Below are 19,654 nucleotides of genomic sequence, written 5' to 3' on the forward strand. Positions count from 1 at the left end.
TTATTTTAGAAATACCATTTAAATAGAGAGAGACAGAGAGAGAGAGAGCGAGAGGCAGGCAGACAGACAGACTGTGAGAAGGAATTAGGTCTCTATTCTTACGTGTGTGTGTGTGTGTGTGTGTCTGTGTGTGTGTGTCTGTGTTTATACAGGAAGTAGGTTTGGTTCTCTGGGCTAACCTACAGTATAGATTCAACACTCATCTCAAACACTTCATGCACTTCAGTGTTCAGAAATCAAACACACCAGCTTGTAGATATGTTTTCTTCGCGACTTTTGCGTGGCACTCTTATACGATGAAGTAGGACACAGGTCCACAAAAAAAGACAAAATGGTGTAAGGTCTTCTGCCCGACAGCAACAACATCGTAAAAGTCACTTAAAACATATCAAAAGAGTCACTTATAAATGTAAAAAATAACAGATATATACATATATTATAAATCTTAACCACTTGAACCCCGGTATCCCAATACCGTAGGGAACATTAGCCAAAAATAGCCAATCTACAAGCTCACAACATGGTGCATTGTGAGCGTGTGGATCTGCTATTTGATTTGGTGTAGAGTGAACCAGCGTAAGTACTACAACTCAGGTCTGTTTCCCTAAAAGAGTGTTTAAGTGGTTAACACTTGCGTGACTAACCCATCATCTGACCGATTTTGAGAATTTAAAGTGGATTATAAAGTAACTTCTATGTCTCGAGTAACCTACATTTTAACCACTTTGAGGTATTTTACTTTACTGGAGTATTTACAATTTTCAGTGCTTTTATTTCTACTCGACTACATACGTTGGAAAATACAATCCACTACAATTATATGAAGATTTTGATTATTATTACAAAACACACTAACCACTTCGGCCCTATGTATATTTCGGACATTTGAAAATAGCAGATCTACAAGCTCACAATGCGTCGCAATGCGACATAATGTGAGCTTGTAGGTCGGCTATTTTAATACCATTTTTGGTAACACTTTATAATAACTACACACTATAAAGCATTAGTTAAGCATTAGCAAATGCTTAATTCATCATGAACTCATCATTAGTAAAGCATTATTCTTACATTACTAAGCATTAGTAAACACAGTTATAAATGGTTCAACTATACACTATTAAGCATTAGTTAACTATTAGTGAAATACTTAATTCATCATTAATTCATCATTTGTATAGCATTATTCATTACGTTACTAAGCATTAGTAAACAGTTATAAACCTTTCAACTATACACGATTTACAATTAGTTACGCATTAGTAAGTACTTAAGTCATCATGAATTCATCACTTATATAGCATTAATAAGCGTTTGTAAACACATTTGTAATCGTTATATTTCCCATTGATAACCTAATCGGTAATGTGCTTAATAACTGTATTCTCATACTTTATAAATGATAGATTCACCATTTATAAATAGGTATTATATCAATTTGTGCCTAATCTATCATTTAGCTGGGGACCCCCTGGAACTCCCTCAAGGACCCCGGACCCCACTTTGAGAACCAATGGTTTAGATGGATGTAAAATATTTATTTGCTGAGTTTTGACACATTTGCATTTGGCACTGTGATCCACTTTATTCAGCCATATTTACAAGATTGCAGATTGTTTATTTTTGTACAGTACAAGACCTTATTTATGTAGCCCTGATGGAAAAACCCTAGGTCTAAAGTCCTGTTTATTTGCTTAAAGTAAGCAGTCAAATGGAAATCATTTAATAGTTCAATATCTGCTAAAGTAAAACATTAAACGTGTCTTAATTCATTTATATTAAAAAACGTTTATCATTTAGTTGTCCATAATCTAAGCCTAAAGCAAAACTTTAAAAGGTTGGTTTAATTCATATTAAAAGGCTAAGTAAATATTCCTTCAGAGGGTGTTATTTTACACTTGTTTGTCATGTTAAAATGTTCACTCTGGTTTGAATGATTGTCATTGGTTATGGGGCGGGACATCCAAGTTGATGGACATGGAGAGCTGTGTGGAGAGAGGGGAGGAGTCAGAAAAAAGGGGGAGAAGAAGGAGGAAGTGAGTGAGAGTGGAATGGAAGAGAAAAACGTTTATTCAGTGCAATTTATGTTTTAAAAATAATCGTTTTTGGAAAAATGCATCTGTGCTAGTCAAGAGTATTGACAGGAGTCATATTCAGGTGTTCAGTGATTAATAGCAAGACAGAGTGGAAAGCTATTATTCAGCACTACATTTGGCTTTGTTTGCTAAGTAGCTAACTGGAGTCAAGGACTAGCATTCATCATTAGCCTGTTTACTGGCTAGCAGCTACTGGACTCAAAGACTGTCATCCTTGCTGGGGTGTGTTGGAATGCTGGACTGTGAGCTCTGGGTTGTCTGATGAAGAAGTGGTTCTGCTAGTTGTGGATCCATCATCATTGTCATCTCTTCAGCTTCTCTCCTGTAAGTGACTGTGTTGCTCTCCCACTGAAGAGGTAGTCTTGGATGCCACACCATACCCTAGCCTCATCCTGACATCTTTGCCAACCCTTCAGCTGCTGTAAGTGACTGTATTGCTCTCCTAGTGAAGAGGTAGTCTTTACTGCTGCTCAAGTATCATCAAACAGGCCTGCAACGTTTGTTATTTTGTGTGTGTGTGTGTGTGTGTGTGTGTGTGTGTGTGTGTGTGTGTGTGTGTGTGTGTGTGTGTGTGTGTGTGTGTGTGTGTGTGTGTGTGTGTGTGTGTGTGTGTGTGTGTGTGTGTGTGTGTGTGTGTGGGCCCACAAATGTAATGGTATCTGATTTAATGGTATTTGTGTTCTTTTGTGTTGAGGTGTGTACAGAGTTAGTAGGAGGTTAGCAGGTTAGAGTAGTATTAATTAGAAATAGGGAAGGTTTTAGTTCTAAAACTATTTAATTTGAGGGTTTTGGGTTTTACAAACCATACTATACCATAGGTTTATTTTTGTTTCAAAGTCATTACATTTTTAGTAATACAGGCTTAAAAGGTTCATTATTTTAAGTGTATTACAAGTCCAATTTATTAGTATTAAGAACTGTTGATGCCTATTTGTGTTCGTTCATTGTTTTTTTTTCATTGTTATTTAATCCTTTATTGTCAGTGTTGGGTACACAAATTAAATTCTAACAATTCAAGTAAAGGATGTTAAAATATACATGCAGTGTCTGGAAATAATTATTTACAGGTTGTAGTGATTGAATTTCATTACACACTATGGAGTTTGAGTAAAGGTAAAACTTTAACTTAGGACGTTAAGAACTCAGAACGTCCCATCTTTGGTACTCTGGTTAATACAGGCAGGGGTGGGGCGCTACATTTATTTTTTTCAGCTATGTTTACTTGTCAATAGTATTGCAGTTTTTTTTTTTTTTTTCATACAGTACAAACATGTTTATTTTATTATGACTCTGCAAGGGCCATGTTCTGTCTGTCTCGGTGTCGTTTGTTGCAATAAATATTTACATTTGCTATATCACTGCTTCTATCTCATTTATAAATGCTTTATAAGGCATAGATAGTCCTCACTTTACATAGGCTCACGCTATATCATTTGTAAATGCTTTATAAGGCATAGATAGTCCTCACTTTACATGGGCTCACGCAAAATACTTAACTAACAAGTAGTAACTACCTTAATAAATCATTTATTGAGTATGAATAAGTGTTTATAAAACATGTATTAACACACTCACTAACCATGTACAAATGTTCACATAAATATGCATAAAAGTGGCTTGTATATGGTGCTTACTTAGACTTTATAAATGATCCTATGAACCATTAACAACTCATAAATAACTGGTTTGTAAATTGATATAATACCTATTTATAAATGGTGAATCTATCATTTATAAAGTATGAGAATACAGTTATTAAGCACATTACCGATTAGGTTATCAATGGGCAATACAACGATTACAAATGTGTTTACAAACGCTTATTAATGCTATATAAGTGATGAATTCATGATGACTTAAGTACTTACTAATGCGTAACTAATTGTAAATTGTGTATAGTTGAAAGGTTTATAACTGTGTTTACTAATGCTTAGTAACGTAATGAATAATGCTATACAAATGATGAATTAATGATGAATTAAGTATTTCACTAATAGTTAACTAATGCTTAATAGTGTATAGTTGAACCATTTATAACTGTGTTTACTAATGCTTAGTAATGTAAGAATAATGCTTTACTAATGATGAGTTCATGATGAATTAAGCATTTACTAATGCTTAACTAATGCTTTATAGTGTGTAGTTATTATAAAGTGTTACCCAATTTTTTTTATTCATTTTGACACTTCTGAAATGGGACATTCTGCACAATGAGTACTTTTACTTTTGGTGCTTTAATTACATTTTGATATCAATACTTTTGTACTTTTACTCAAGTACATTTTGAATTCCGGACTTTTACTTCAGAGTATGTCTTCATTGCAGTATTGATACTTTTACTTAAGTAAAGAGTGTTTGTACTTTTACCACCCCTGTTTGTTTACACATCTCTACAAGCTATTCTTCTATTTTTGCTGAACAATCCCCCTAGAATAGGCATGCAGGGGTTCAAGTGGTTAAGTAACTTATAAATCTTATAATCACCTATAATTCTTACAAGCCACTTATAAATCGTACAAGTCACTTATCTTACAAGTCACATATAAACGTGTCACAGTTAAATGGCAGGGCGTCATTTTTCAGTTTAAAGTATTTGTTCCGCTAACCACACTGGTCTCTGTGATCGTATAATCGTCCTGTTTTCTTTGCACCCGTCTCAGCCATCGTCTTTTGATGTCTTAAAAATAATCACACCAGCCAAGTTGATGCCTCCCAGTAATCAAGGCTCTGGAATTAGCATGGCTAGAAATGAACACATTAACCCATCAAGTCCTGAGGTCGATTCTACAAATGTCTTCTAAATCCAGTTTTGCTATGTTTGCTACTGTATATCAGTGGTTCTCAAACTTTTTCATGTCAAGGACACTCAAAATTACATGTATTTGGCCGCAGACCCCCATCTCAATTTTTTTTTCCAGGGACCCCAAGAAGCAAATATTGGAGTTACACAATTACTGTTCGATTTAGCAAAGATACATTCAGAGACTTGGACACATTTTCAAAGTTTTTCAAAATAGCAGATCTACAAGCTCGTTGCGCGGCACTCTGTGCTCCCCTGTATTGTCATCTGATAATTGGCCAGTGACCTCAGTGGTTTCGGTGTGAATGAGGACAGATATTTAAAACCAAAACGTGACGGTCATTCGACATGAAGTGTATTCATGTCACTTCATGTGACCTTTAGGCTTGGCACTGCATGGGACCTGGCCTCAGCCGCCGCCCGGTGGGCTTTGTTTAATGTCCGACACGTGACCCCTCGTTAAGGTCTCCTCTGGGCCCCACCCCACGCGTTGGACAACAAACAGAGCCTTTACGCTGACCTTTGGATGGCCTGGAGAGGTCATGTGTGACCACGCGTCTTTACTTTTTAGAACCGCGAACAGACTAAATGATGAGGGGTTTCACTAATTATACTGTGACACCATGGTGGATACAGATCCTCCTATAATTCCGCAAAGCTCTGTCACGGTCGGTGATCGGTGGTGAGGCCAAAATCTCTTCTGCCCTGTTCTCCTCAGTGCCTGGAGCAATTGATCTGAATTTGCACACAGCCATTGACCATTACCATGTGCACGGAACAGCGAACCCCGTTTTCCGATTTCCTGTCAGCTGTTTATTAGCGTTTTTCTGTAAAAGAATGTTGCCATGGTAATGGCTGCCTAGCTGTGGGATGGCCCCCCACGGGTATGGACTAGTAACTAATAATTTGTTGTATTTGTTATACAGTGTATCATCAGATCAACGCAAAACAATTATATATATATATATATATATATATATATATATATATATATATATATATACTAGACCATACCCGGTCGACGCATCCGTGGGGGGATATGCGCACATGATCTGGCAACCCGGGAGGCAGTTCGTCCCATAGCTGGGCAGCCCCGTAACCATGGCGACAGTGTTTTACACATAAACGCTAATAAGAAGCAGAGATTTGATGAAATTGAAAAACGGGCTTCACAGTTAAGTTCAGATGGTAATGGTCAATGGCTGTGTGCAAAATCAGAGCAATTGCTCCAGCCAGTGAGGAGAACCGGGTAGTGACACCACTACACTCACCACTACAGACGGACGGACTTACAGAGGTTACTAGAATTATAGTAGGATTATAGTAGGATATATATATATATATATATATATATATATATATATATATATATATATATATATATATATATATATATATATATATATATATGTGTGTGTGTATATGTGTGTATATATATATATGTATATATATATATATATATATATATATATATATATATATATATATATATATATATATATATATGTGTATATATATATATATATATATATATATATATATATATATATGTGTGTATATATGTATATATATATATATATATATATATATATATATGTGTATATATATATATATATATATATATATATATATGTGTGTATATATGTATATATATATATATATATATATATATATATATATATATATATATATATATATATATATATATATATATATATATATATATATATATCCTATATATATATATATCCTATATATATTATATATGTGTATATATAGGGCGGAGGAATTAACTAGAGCCATGCTCACTGGAAACCGGGGGTTTGGACATGCCTTCAGCCCTCCACTTCCGGTGGTGCGAATGTTTTCATTCCCACTAACAATATGTCTCCACGGAACACTAAGACCATTTCTCCCAAAGAACATGGATCGTTTTAGTTATAAGCCCACTTGTTTCTATGATAAAAGAGCAAGTTAAAATGTTACTAACTTTCTGTGGTTTTGTCATCTCCGAGGATGCTTTTGTTAAATGAGTTTCGGTGTGTTTCCAGTGGGAAGCGAGCCGCACACATGTAAATCCCGCCCACTATATTTGATTGGGTAAAGCGCGGCCTGCTTCCTGATCTGATGGCACGCCCACTTGTAGCCAATGTGCATGGGTTCTCAACACGGCTCCCAACAGATTCAAGCGCAGTTATGACTCTGTTCTTGAGAGATTAGCTATTTTGTAACCGTGTTGTGGCAGCATTATGTAGGCAGCTTCTCACCAGCTCTCTGGGCTGCCCCCTGGTGTATTGTTCCAAGTAATATAAACAGTCTTGGTAACTGCTTGCTCTTACTTCGACACAATGTTCAAAGATTATGATAAAGGAAGTACCCTGTAAAGGATCACCATCAAATACTGCTGTGTCTCTTTGTGGTAGGGTGGCTGCCATTTGTTGTTGCACAAGCATTGTAGTGATTTTGTTTTGTCGTTGCATGATTCCAAAGAGAGTATGCTGGTCAACTAAGCCTTGTAATGATGATTGCGCTGGTGCCTTGTTTTGTGCAGACAGGTGCCTGTGTATATGTTGTTGCTGTATTTAAGGTTCAGCTGTTGAGGACGAATTGACATTCTGAATGATGTTCCTTGGAGGAGCTGCTTGTGACAGTCCAATGTTTGGTTGTTGCTGTGGTCTGAAGGTGGAATCCTTTGGTTGCACATCAGGGGTGGATGAAACAGGTGGTGCTATTGAGCCTTGATTTAAAGTAACTTTTCCATTGTATGGTAATAAATTGAAAACCCTACAGTCCAAACAAATCAAAATATATCAATACCATTGCCTGTATATCAATATCATTATTCAAAATGTTACAACCCAACATTTTGAATAATAATAATGATGGAGTAATGTGATGAGGGCCTCATCACAGTATCCTCTGTCCTTAATTTCAGGTCAATAACGCGGATGTCCATGATTATCATTGTCTTGGTAGAGGTCTGGGCGCTGGTGACAGCACGGTCATCACCTGTGTGCCTGAGTGTCCACATTAGTCACCACAATAAACCCACAAACAGGGCTCTCCACTATACCCCTTCTAGTTCCCTCCTCCCCTTCCTCAGAACAGCTCACGCTCAGCATATGATGCGTGAGGTCTCGCCCTGTCGTCCTGAGACATCCCCAGCGGCAGACACGAGTCTGGGATGGACGGTGCCCCGGTTTTGTAGATGCAGACATCTGAGAAGCGCACGTCGAAGGCATGAGGGTAGAAGGACACGCCACGGAAGCCATAGAAATACTCACAGATCTTTTCGTCACGCATCTCCCGCCGACACTCGCTCTGCTACGCCGCCAGACTTGGGCAGGAGGACCACCCGCACAAAGTGTGGAAAGTCTTGTTTGAGCTCATTGTAGAGCCTCTCCTAGTCAAGCAGCAGCACCACGTCCACCTCGAAGGCAGAGGCACAGTGCACCAAAGCCTGATAACCAGAGCCCTTCACCCAGCCACAGGTGTTGATGATGCAGCTTCCGACACTGGCCTCCTGTTCACCTCACAATGCTGGGAAAACACTTCAGCCAAGCAGGATGTCAGCTTACAGGCTCTATGCACAGCAGCCATATTGGATAGAAATTGGGCCTTCCAAATTTCCTGCACAGGTGTTACCAATGATACTAAGGAAGGCTCTGTTCCATTCTGGTCAGACAGAGTCAGGGTGCTGATATTGGGTATGTTGGCTCACTGGAAACACTCTGCTACACCAGTGGGTCTCAAAGTGTGGTCCAGGGACCCTCATGGTTCCTTGAGGGGGTTTCAAATGACCCCTTACGGGTGTGTAACTCTGAGAGTGTACAAATGGAAGCAAATGGAAGGGACATTTTGGTTCTATTTGTACACTCTCAGAGTTATGGGGGTCCACTGTGCTACACTAAATGGCACAGAGCCTTAATTAGTATCATTGGTCAAATCTGTGAAGGAAGTAAGGAAGAGGCCCAATTTATTTCCAATATGGCTGCCGTGCATAGAGCCTATTGTAAGGTTTGATGTTGGTCCCTGGGGTGGTAGAGCCAAAGTGGAATACCAAAGGAGCCTGGACTGAAAAACCCTCCTCAACATCTGCTGGACGCTCGATACACATCGCTGACACGGTTCCTGGGACCGACACCCCACTCTGTCCTACGTCCAGCTCCACCAGTGTTGGCCTCCTGCCAGGTCTTACAGCATAGTTTAGTAGCAACCGGCACACTGTGGACCACATCTTGTAGGCCCTACCACCATCACCCTAGGCCCACTCTCATTGTCTCTCTCAGCCGGTTTTCTCATCTGCTCCAAAGCAGCATGAGTATTGAGGTACAGTAGCATGGGAGTGTCCTCGGATACATATGCAACCTCTGTTTTACCATACAGGGTAACACTACAGCACCGCCAGGTGAAAACTGCTATCTTGGAGCTTGGTCCGAATGTGTACGTCTTGTTCCGGTTGAGCTATGAACCAAAGACCTCAGCCATCCCTGTGAGGAGCTCCAGTCGGACAAATAATTGCAAAAAAAATGCTGGCAATGAGTTAATGGACCTCCAGGCGGATTTTGCTGGCTCCTATGCCCAGGATAGGCACTAGTGGGTAGCTGAAGGGTTGATCCCCGGTAATGGTGGTGGTGGTGGTGGTTGTTAGACCTACATCAAGTAGACCGGTATATCCCTATATCCCTATGTCAGACTGGCTCACACAGGAGAGTCAGTGTCAGGCTATTTGTTTTTTATTTAAGTAGCTTGCTACATTAGAAATGCAAAGTACACATTGTATATTCATTTCATCAGACACACCCCTTCCTACATAAGCCCATTGTGACTTTTAACTCCATTTTAACCATGCTAGACTGCTTGAAAACACACCTCCCATATATGCACCCTGATTGGTCCACCCAACCCATCAGCTTTATGGATTGGCCAAGCTTCATGTGACGTATGTAGCTCTGTACTAATATAAGAGTTAGAGCTCACAATGCAACTCAATTCCTTTACACAGCAAGACTTGAAAAAATACAGTTGAATCGAAGTTAATGTCTAGAATGTTACGTTGGACGTCGCATCTGAATGGAGGAACACACAGAGATTTTCATGCTGGTGTTGCGGTTGGAGACAAGGTGTACTACTTTAAAGCGCACGGTAACATGTACGACAGGGAGCACATGGATGTGCACATTTTCAACACAGTGTCTCTGCGCTGGAGGAAGTTGCCCCGACTGATAACAGGATTAGAACGTCCCTTTGAGGTTCCCTCCAAGCTTCCCGCCATGCTTGACAACTACACACCTGTACTGATACAAGAAACCATATACCTCTGGGGGTGGAAAGGTAAGCACTCAAAGAAGTCCTGCAATGTCCTTTTTGGGTTTGATGTTGGCACCCACAGATGGTTCAAGCCCAAGGTTTCTGGGACCCTTCCAGAGGAGAAGCCTAACTATGCATCTTGTGTCTTGGGGAAGGTCATTTATATCTGTGGAGGATCCATGAGACTGACTGAACTCACTAATGCCATCTACAAGTTGGACACCACCACGATGGTCTGGACTTTAATTGACACCAAAGGGACTCTGCCACCTGCTTCAGAACCTTGCTTTGCCACCATCGTCGAGACAAAGATGTTTGTATTTGGGGACAATCACGCTATCAGTGTGTTTGACACAGAGACCAACTGCTGGCTGAGCACACCTTCTGCACAGCTCCCTGAAGAAAGTTGGGATCGTTCAGCCTTTGGTGTACCATGTACTTTCTGTAATCTCACTAAGGAGCAATGCCATTGTGCAGACTTGTATTCTGTTAATCATTCAGCCTTTGCCCACAATGGAGAGCTGTACATATTCCGTAGCTGCAGCACCAAACAGAACTTCACTGATCTGTGGAAATTCAACCCAGAGACCTTCTCCTGGATGAAAACTGAACCCAAAGGGCCCGGCCCGAGTCCGACGTCTAGTATGTGCTGCTGCATGGTGGGAGATCGCGTCATCTTCTTTGGAGGAAAGAACACACCTGATGACCTGTACATCTTAGACTTGAGTCCTCGTCTTAAGACCTTATGCAAGCTAGCAGTTACTCGGCACAGTCTGGAGCAATCAGAACTCCCACCCAACATCAAGTGGGAAATGGCAGCTATGGCTACCAACAGCAACAGAACATAAGAAACCAAATATGTTTTGCATTAAGAGATGGGATATCCTTTGGTGAACAGTCATGTTACCTTTTATTTCTTTGGTTTTGAGTTGTTCCTGATGACATGCACAAAGCATGTCATCTTGCTGCACATATCACATATTTTATTGTTTTCCTTTTGAGTGCACTTATTACATTCAGTTAAGTGTTTGACCATTTTTTGGTGGGGAGCGCTACAGTAAGAGCTTCACCATCGCCTGCTGGTGCACGCTGCTTACGGAATCCAAGGTGGCACAGTACACAACACATTGAATTGCAGCAGCTAAGACTAAGAAAATTTGAATCGGAACATCCAGAGAAAACCTAAAGAATGACATACAAGAAAAGGATCTGGCTACAATGGCAGACCTGCTTGAAAAGAGAAGGAAGGAGCTCATGAGAGATTAAGATACAATTAGAGCATCCACTGCACTGAGGGGCAAAATTGATGCATGTGCTGTAACGAGAGACATCATGAAGATCATCTTTGGACGGTTATCAGCGATTAATTTTGAGGCAAAGTCTCCATCAGCTACTTGCCCACCTCTATGCTTACTCCATACATACATACATACATACATACAGGAGAATAGGAATGTTGTAGGAACAACATTAAAAGGTATTGGAGATGCAACAGTCTAATTGGAGAGTCTACAGGCAGAAAGGGACATGGAAGCTGCTTATGCCAGTCGGCACCGTATTGCCCCCTACTGACGTTTACTATTTGGCCCCAAGCAGTCCAATACAGCCTATAGCTGCAAACAGACTCCCAACGCCAGAGCCCACAGTGTTTAGTGGAGAGCATTGCAGGTACCTTTTATTGAAATGATGATGATGAGGCATACAGAGATGCATGGAGTAAGTAAATGTTGAAGGGTTAAGAGTATTTCCTGACTTCTTAAAAGCCTGCCTGCAAGCCATGCCTCATGTGAAGGGCCAATTAGAAATATTGAGTGACTAAGAAGAGAACTAAAAGAAGAGTTCGGCACCTTTGAAGATTTCACCAAGATCGGGTCTCAAGAGAAGCAGAAATAGCATGCAACCCAGTCTTCCCTACATGCTCTCCACTCACCTAACTTGTCCCATGAAAAAATATCACAAAGGAAATACAAAAGGGTCCATGTCCTCAGCACCCAAACTACAATGAAGAGCGATAAACAAATACCAAACAATGGCAACAGAAGGAAAATAAATACCTCAAAAGATGCAATTCCAGAACTGCCCATAGGAGATACAGAAGTCAAAAGGGCCCTGACAATGAAAACAGAGACCACAGAACCAGTGAGTGAACGAAAAAAGCACTGAAAAGGTCATAGTCAAAGATCTGCACCACCTTGATGTCTTTGGGATGAAGTCTCCACCATGCATCCCTCCCTGAATAAAGTACTTACCTACCTGATTCATTCAAGCACCCAAATGTCATCCCCCTCATGTGACACATTTGATAATAGCTCACAACCATGAAAAGACAAAGCATCAGGGTAAAGGCAAAAAATGGCCCACTCCAGTCATACCGGTTGCGTATGGAAGTGCCAAATGAAGACTACGGGGAGTGTTCTGAACTTCACTCTATTACTTGCCTATGGCAGACTCATGAAGCCATGTCCATAATCAACAATGTTCGTGACAGCCATTGTGGGCAAAGGCTGAATGATTAACAGAATAAATGAAGTCCAGCACAGCCCTGCCTCCACCTGGTGCTTTCCCACGTTGAGTATCTGCACAACATCGTCGCCAGATAGTGTTGGAACTCGCCAGAGAAAATATCAATAGGAGATAAGAGACTGAATAAGAAAAGCGAATGTTTGGGTGAATAAATTGTGTTTGAGCGTTAGTGCAGATGTTAGTTCTGCTGTTAGAAGCTTCTTAAGACCAGTTGAAAGGACACTGTTATTAATTTTAGAATATTAGTTTATTAGGTTTATCATTTGATATGAAAATGTTCATCATTTTGGTTTGAATTTAATGAACCAAAATTGTTTTTGTATTAAAGAGATGGGGATATCCTTGGTGAAGTTTTATTGTGTAATGTACCCGTTTCCCTTTTTTTGTTTTGAGTTGGAAGGCTTTTATTTTGAAAGGATTTTTGATGACATACTTACATCAAAGACGAAATCTAGTTTCTCAAACTTAGATACATTTTATATTTAATTTTGTATTCATTCATTTACATTTTTGTAAGAGATAACAAATCTTAGCAGGGGAACAACCTGTTGTCGCAGATATTGTGTGTACCGACGCGACAGCCGACCTCTTCACACTTCCCTTATCTCTTCAACAGGGGGTCCAGGGTCCTCAGAGGTACTGCAGGGGGGCCGCCAAGTCATTGTGTGATAGGGCACTTTATTTCTTTTTTGCATTAACCACTTGAATCCTCGTATTCCTATTGTGGTGGGAACATTAGTCGAAAATAGCAGATCTACAAGCTTGTAGATCGGCTATTTTCGGCAAAGAGATTTGGTGTACAGGAAAAGAAGACCAATACCGTGCCAACGGTCAAGTACAAAGGATTATGTTTTTAAGTTGTTATATAGGGTTAGGGTCATCTCTCTCTCTGAGCTAAGGGGTCCTTGGCCTGAAAAACTTTGAAGACCCCTGTGATCGCCCCACCCCCGATTGTCGTGCCTGATTTGTCTCCTTGTCTCCACTGCAGTTGCCACCATTGAGGTGCCACAAATGGCCCCCTTTCTCCATGACAAGGCTTGGACTTCCCACTGACGTCTCATTGAAGTGCCAATGGCAGGCCCTGACATTGTCAGATGTAGGTACACACACACACACACACACACACACACACACACACACACACACACACACACACACGCTCATGTTAAGCTCTACAGCGCTAGGAGTTGTCAACCTTTTCTGAGCACCGAACTATTTCTATTCCACCTATGATTTTTTTTTTGCTAGTTAGTGAACAATTTGCAATTCTCAGTCTCACTTTAGACTCAGTCATACACTTTTATTACACTTATAAGTCATTACAGCCACTCAAATGATTGTTTTATTGATTTTAACTGATAATTTGTATTTATTTATTTATTTTGTATGTATTTAGAGAAAAGCGATGAAATACATTTGTTTTTAGTCTAGTTGCGCACTGGCCTACTCGGGACCGATGCGAGTTGGGAATGCATCACCGTCAGTCATGCAATACCCATTGTACCTATTGTCCTAAAAACAATTGTACCTGTCTCTCTATATCCCTTTCATGCCCATACATGGATATCTATGTATCTGTCTGTGTTTGTCTGTCTGTCCATGTCCCTTGTATGTCCACATATGGAGATCCCTCATTAGTACTGTATATGCACTTAAATGGGCATATCGGTCGGATCAGTGGTTAAGGACAATCGGATCTCCATTTATGCTTATGTACAGTATGGGCATGCGTGAAGGATAGATATACGTGGACGCACACTAACACTCAGAGATTTCGTCTGTAATAATTCTGTTTCTGTGTATTCATATGTCAAAAGTCCCAAAAGTCTAAATTAAATGACTTCCTGTCAAACGCAAGAACTTGTGAATATATATGTCACAGGGAAATTGGCATTTCAGGGAAATTAAAATCGGAGCGCTCGCTTTTAGGCGCGGGGCTTCGGCGCGAGGGCTTTTCGAGACAGGGTTTTTTACGCGACTCTCGCGAGGAGGAGGAGGAGGTGCGAGGCGGGGCTTTGATACGAGGCGGCGCAGGAGGAGGAGGCGCGAAGCGGGGCTTTGATACGAGGCGGCGCGAGGAGGAGGAGGCGCGAGGCGGGGCTTTGATGCGAGGCCGACCTGGCTTTTGTTGTTCCCCCCCACATAGCAACCAGGAAGCTACGCTAGGGGAATGCTGAACACGCGTTCACACGCACACGTGATAATAGTTATTGTCCATGACGGAGGCGCGCCGACTCAGCAGAGCTTGAGGCCGAGGAAGCACGTCTCGGCCTCAGGCGCGACCGGCTGAAGGTCTGCTAGTTGAATCAGCGCCGTCCGAGTTGTGAACCGATAGGGGGAGAATAGATCTTTTTATGGGTTACAGTCTATGGTTACTATCCAGTGTGTCCACGACGACACATACGACGTTCATATGCACACGCACACACGCACACACACACTCACACACACATGTGTGTCGTCGTGTACATAGTTTTGCATTCATTCATTCGCACGCTTGCATTCAATGCCCTCTAGTGTTGGTATACAGAATTGCCTGGGTGGTAAAAACAAGTGCTTCTTTTCCAATTTCCCGGGAATGCCAATTTCCCTGTAACATATATATACATGAATCATGATTTCATTTGCCTTTGTGATTCCCATAGCTCATGTTCCTACCCTCGCACTTGATTTTCATCAGGGAGACACTCGGGGCAAGCATGCCGCCGCGATCATCCGTTCCAAAGTTGTGGCCAGTTGAATGTAGGCTGTTTTTGCCAAAAAGTAATACAAACAGCGGAAAAGCATTTAAATCATCATTTATCATGATCTGACTTACTGTAAGTGTGATTGCTCTGCGTTGCAGTTTTCTTATAGATCAGCCGATTCGTCGTACGATGGTGTCGCGCGTTGAAAATATCAAACCTACAAGCTCACAACACTTCGCAGCATGCCACGTTGTGAGCTTGTATGTCTGCCATTTTTGATACGCAACAACACTGTTATACGGCGAAGCACAAATCAAGCTTTACACAGTTGTGGCTCCTCCTAATCAGCGCTGAGTACAGGTCTCTTTCGCTCGAGTGTTATGATAAACAGATCTGGGGTTCCAAGGTAATAGAATCTGAACCAACCCGAACTCGTATGGGTCGTGGATATTATACAAGCACAGTGACGATCTGTAATGGATAACGGGTTGAAAGTTGGTGACTCATTGCAGGCAAGTAGTCAACCTTCCTTGTTGTTACCAAGTGGGATTGTATATCGGCAGTTTAGTCAGTGAAAACCCCTTTAAATGTCATGAATGGACCAGGAGGCAGGCTTGCAGGTAAAAATAAAAGTATTTATTCCAGGCCTGGACAACATACGTGAAATAACGAAACAAAAGAAACTCAAATTCAACGTACGGTGTCAACTATACAGACCCCACCCATGGCTACAATCAACCAAGCCAGTGCATTCGCAATCCACCCAAGCTGCTCCCCATGTAGCATTAATCAGCTCCTCAGGCTTCAAGGCAGCTTCCCCTTTACAGCATCTGTTAAACAGATAAACACAAGTATATTAGATTCCATGTCACAGCAGAATGTGCACCTTCTGTGGGACTGAGAATCTACAAGTTATACAATACAGCATAACATACAATAACTGTGTAATAACATTAGTAAATTAGTCAAGCTGCTCTGTCACACTTGTACCATCATGACATAACATTAACAAAACAAAACAAGAGTGTAGGTTTTGCATATTATGGATGAATGAAATGTAAAGTCCCAAACATATAGTTTGTTTATACTGTGCGAAGTCTGTGCTGACACTGTGATTGGTTAAGCCAAAACACACTCCGGTTGCTGAGCTAAGCTTGGCAAACAAGTTAGCAATAAAGCCACATCATGAGGTCTTTGAATAAATGTTGCACCTTTTGATGTGAACACCCTAGAGCGCACAATATGACTCCAGTCTACTACTAGTGAAACTTTGACTTTATGTTTGTTTGTTTATTGTTTTTACAATGTTACGCTGGACTCTGCATCTGAAGGGAGGAACACATAGAGATTTTCATGCTGGTGTTGCAGTTGGACACAAGGTGTACTACTTTAAACCACACGGTAAAAGCTATGACAGGGATTGCATGGATGTGCATGTTTTTAACACCTTGTCCTTCCGCTGGGAGAAGTTGCCTCGACTGTTGACAGAATCAGAACATCCCCTTGAGGTTCACTCCAAGCTTCCCGCCAGGCTCAACTTCTACACAACTGTCCTGATAGGAGATACCATCTACCTCTGGGGGTGGAGAGATGTTTACAGGAATAAGAACTTAAGTGTCCTTTTTGGATTTGATGTCGACACCCACAGATGGTTCAAGCCCAAGGTTTCTGGGACGGTTCCATTGTACTATACTAGCTATGCAGCCTGTGTCTTGGGGAAGATCATTTATATCTGTGGAGGAAACCCACGGCTGCCTCAACGCCCTAATGAGATCTACAAGTTGGACACCACCACAATGTTTTTGTCTTTAATTAACATCAGAGGCACTCCACCAACTGCTTCATGGTCATTAGCCACGATCGTTGGGACAAAGATGTGTGTATGTAGTCATGAGCAACAGGATTGGATCAGAGTGTTTGACACAGAGACCAACTGCTGGCTAAGCACATCTAATGCACATTTCCCAAAAATTCTCGGGTCATCAAAAGTCTCTGGTCATCAAAAGTCACTTGCTTACAATGGAGAGCTGTACATATTTGGTAGCCACAGGAAAAGGAACAGGAAACAGGACTCAAATCATCTATGGATTTTCAGCCCAGAGACGACCTCCTGGAACAACGTTGAGCCGAAGGGGAATGGCCCAGGTCCAATGTCTTTCATGTGCTATTGCATGGTGGGGAACGCATACTTTTCTCTGGAGGAGAGAACGCAACCAATGAACTGTACATCTTAGACTTAAGTCCGATTATAATTGCTCGTAATTATGTCACTTGGAAATATTATTTACGGCATATGACACATAGTCCATGTATTTGATAAATTAGGGAAATTGATATGGCCGGGGTTCAAAGTGTATTTCTCTTTAAAACACTCCTCGGATTATTGTAGCGTCTACTCTGGGTTGTGTGTGCACCCCAGTCAGTTTTTAAGTTTCTTTATCTTTATCTTTATCTTACCTTCCTATGAAAAAAACATTGTAACTATTTTCTTTAACCATTGAAAACCCACATGCCATAGATACATTCTGATTGGTCCACCCAACCCATCAGCTTCACGGATTGGCCAAGCTTCGTTTGTAACTCTGTACCAATATAAGTTATTAGAAAGCACACTACGACTCCATTCTTTTACACAGCAAGAGGTGATAAGTCCAGTTACATCAATATTAGGCATAGTGTCTAAAATGTTACGCTGGACGCTGCATCTGAATGTAGGAACACACAGAGATTTTCATGCTGGTGTTGCAGTCGGACACAAGGTGTACTACTTCAAAGCACACGGTAACATTTACAACAGGGAGCACATGGATGTGCACGTTTTTAACACAGTGTCTTTGTGCTGGAGGAAGTTGCCCAGACTGATGACAAGATCAGAACATCCCCTCGAGGTTCCCTCCAAGCTTCCCGCCATGCTCGACCTCTGCACAACTGTCCTGATAGGAGATACCATCTACCTCTGGGGGTGGAAACATAAGCCCTCAAAGAAGTCCTGCAATGTCCTTTTTGGGTTTGATGTCGGCACCCACAGATGGTTCAAGCCCAAGGTTTCTGGGACTCTTCCAGGGGTTTGTCATAGCTACGGAACCTGTGTCTTGGGGATGGTTGTGTATATTTTACGCACTAATGACATTTACACGTTGGACACCGCCACAATGGTCTGGTCTTTAATTAATACCAGTGGCATTCCACCAGCTGCTCCATGTTATCACTCTGCCACCATCATTGGGACAAAGATGTTTGTATTTGGTTATCGGCAACATGATTGGATCAGAGTGTATGACACAGAGACCAACTGCTGGCTAAGCACACCCTCCCAGCCAGAAATACCTGGCTGGGGTCATACGGCACTCGCCTACAATGGAGAGCTATACATATTTAGTGGCCACAGCAGGAAACAGGACTCAAACGATCTCTGGAAATTCAACCCAGAGACCTCCTGCTGGCAGACGTTTGAGCTCAAGGGGAACGGCCCGCGACCAACGTCTAGTATGTGCTGTGTCATGGTGGGAGATCGCGTCATCTGCCTTGGAGGAAGGGACGCACCCGATGACCTGTACATCTTAGACTTAAGTCCTAGTCTGAAGACGTTATGCAAGCTAGTGGTTATCCAGTACGATCTGGAGCGGTCGGAACTCCCACACAACATCAGGTGGGAAATGGCAGCCTTGACTACCAACAGCAACAGAAACAACATAACTTGAGTGTGCTCATTCACGTGCGCGCACGTACACACACACACACACACACACACCCACACACACACACACACACACACACACACACACACACACACACACACACACACACACACACACACACACACACACACACACACAAATTGTTTAAAATAGTTTTTATTTAGCTTATTTATGCCATTTATTTTGTGCTCTTCTTTGCATGCCATTTGTGAAACTTACTTTATTTATTTATTTGCTTATACATGGATATACAATCCCATGCCCAGTGGGCAGCTAGAATATTGTATTTAACTGGAGGTTCGGTGTGCGACGCGGCCCTCACACCTACGTTGCGCCTCCGATCCGACCAATATGTCTGAGTTACAGTGTCAGGGGCTTTGCCACCAGTTGTACACATCCGTCTGTGTCCCTGTTGTGCCCATATATATGGAGATCTCTGTATCTGTCTACCCGTGTCCTTTGTATGACCATGGAGATCCCTGATGTCATTAGTATATGCCAAGCCCCCAGAACCCAGAGTTTGCATTGAAGCGCAATGGA

General features: G+C 41.5%; 1 pseudogene across 1 annotated transcript; it reads right to left on the bottom strand.

The window, feature by feature from the left end:
- Positions 1 to 1,940: 1,940 nt before the first annotated feature.
- On the bottom strand, positions 1,941 to 9,719 carry LOC311040998 (polyribonucleotide 5'-hydroxyl-kinase Clp1-like; annotated as a pseudogene). Its single transcript has 5 exons — positions 9,710 to 9,719; positions 9,449 to 9,549; positions 8,904 to 9,396; positions 7,808 to 8,479; positions 1,941 to 1,985 (listed from the first exon to the last, which is right to left on the bottom strand). The product of its transcript is annotated as a polyribonucleotide 5'-hydroxyl-kinase Clp1-like (transcript).
- Between the last annotated feature and the right edge of the window lie 9,935 nt (positions 9,720 to 19,654).

Source organism: Gymnoscopelus microlampas (assembly GCF_963454915.1).
Source record: "Gymnoscopelus microlampas genome assembly, chromosome: 24".
Classification (NCBI taxonomy): domain Eukaryota; kingdom Metazoa; phylum Chordata; class Actinopteri; order Myctophiformes; family Myctophidae; genus Gymnoscopelus; species Gymnoscopelus microlampas.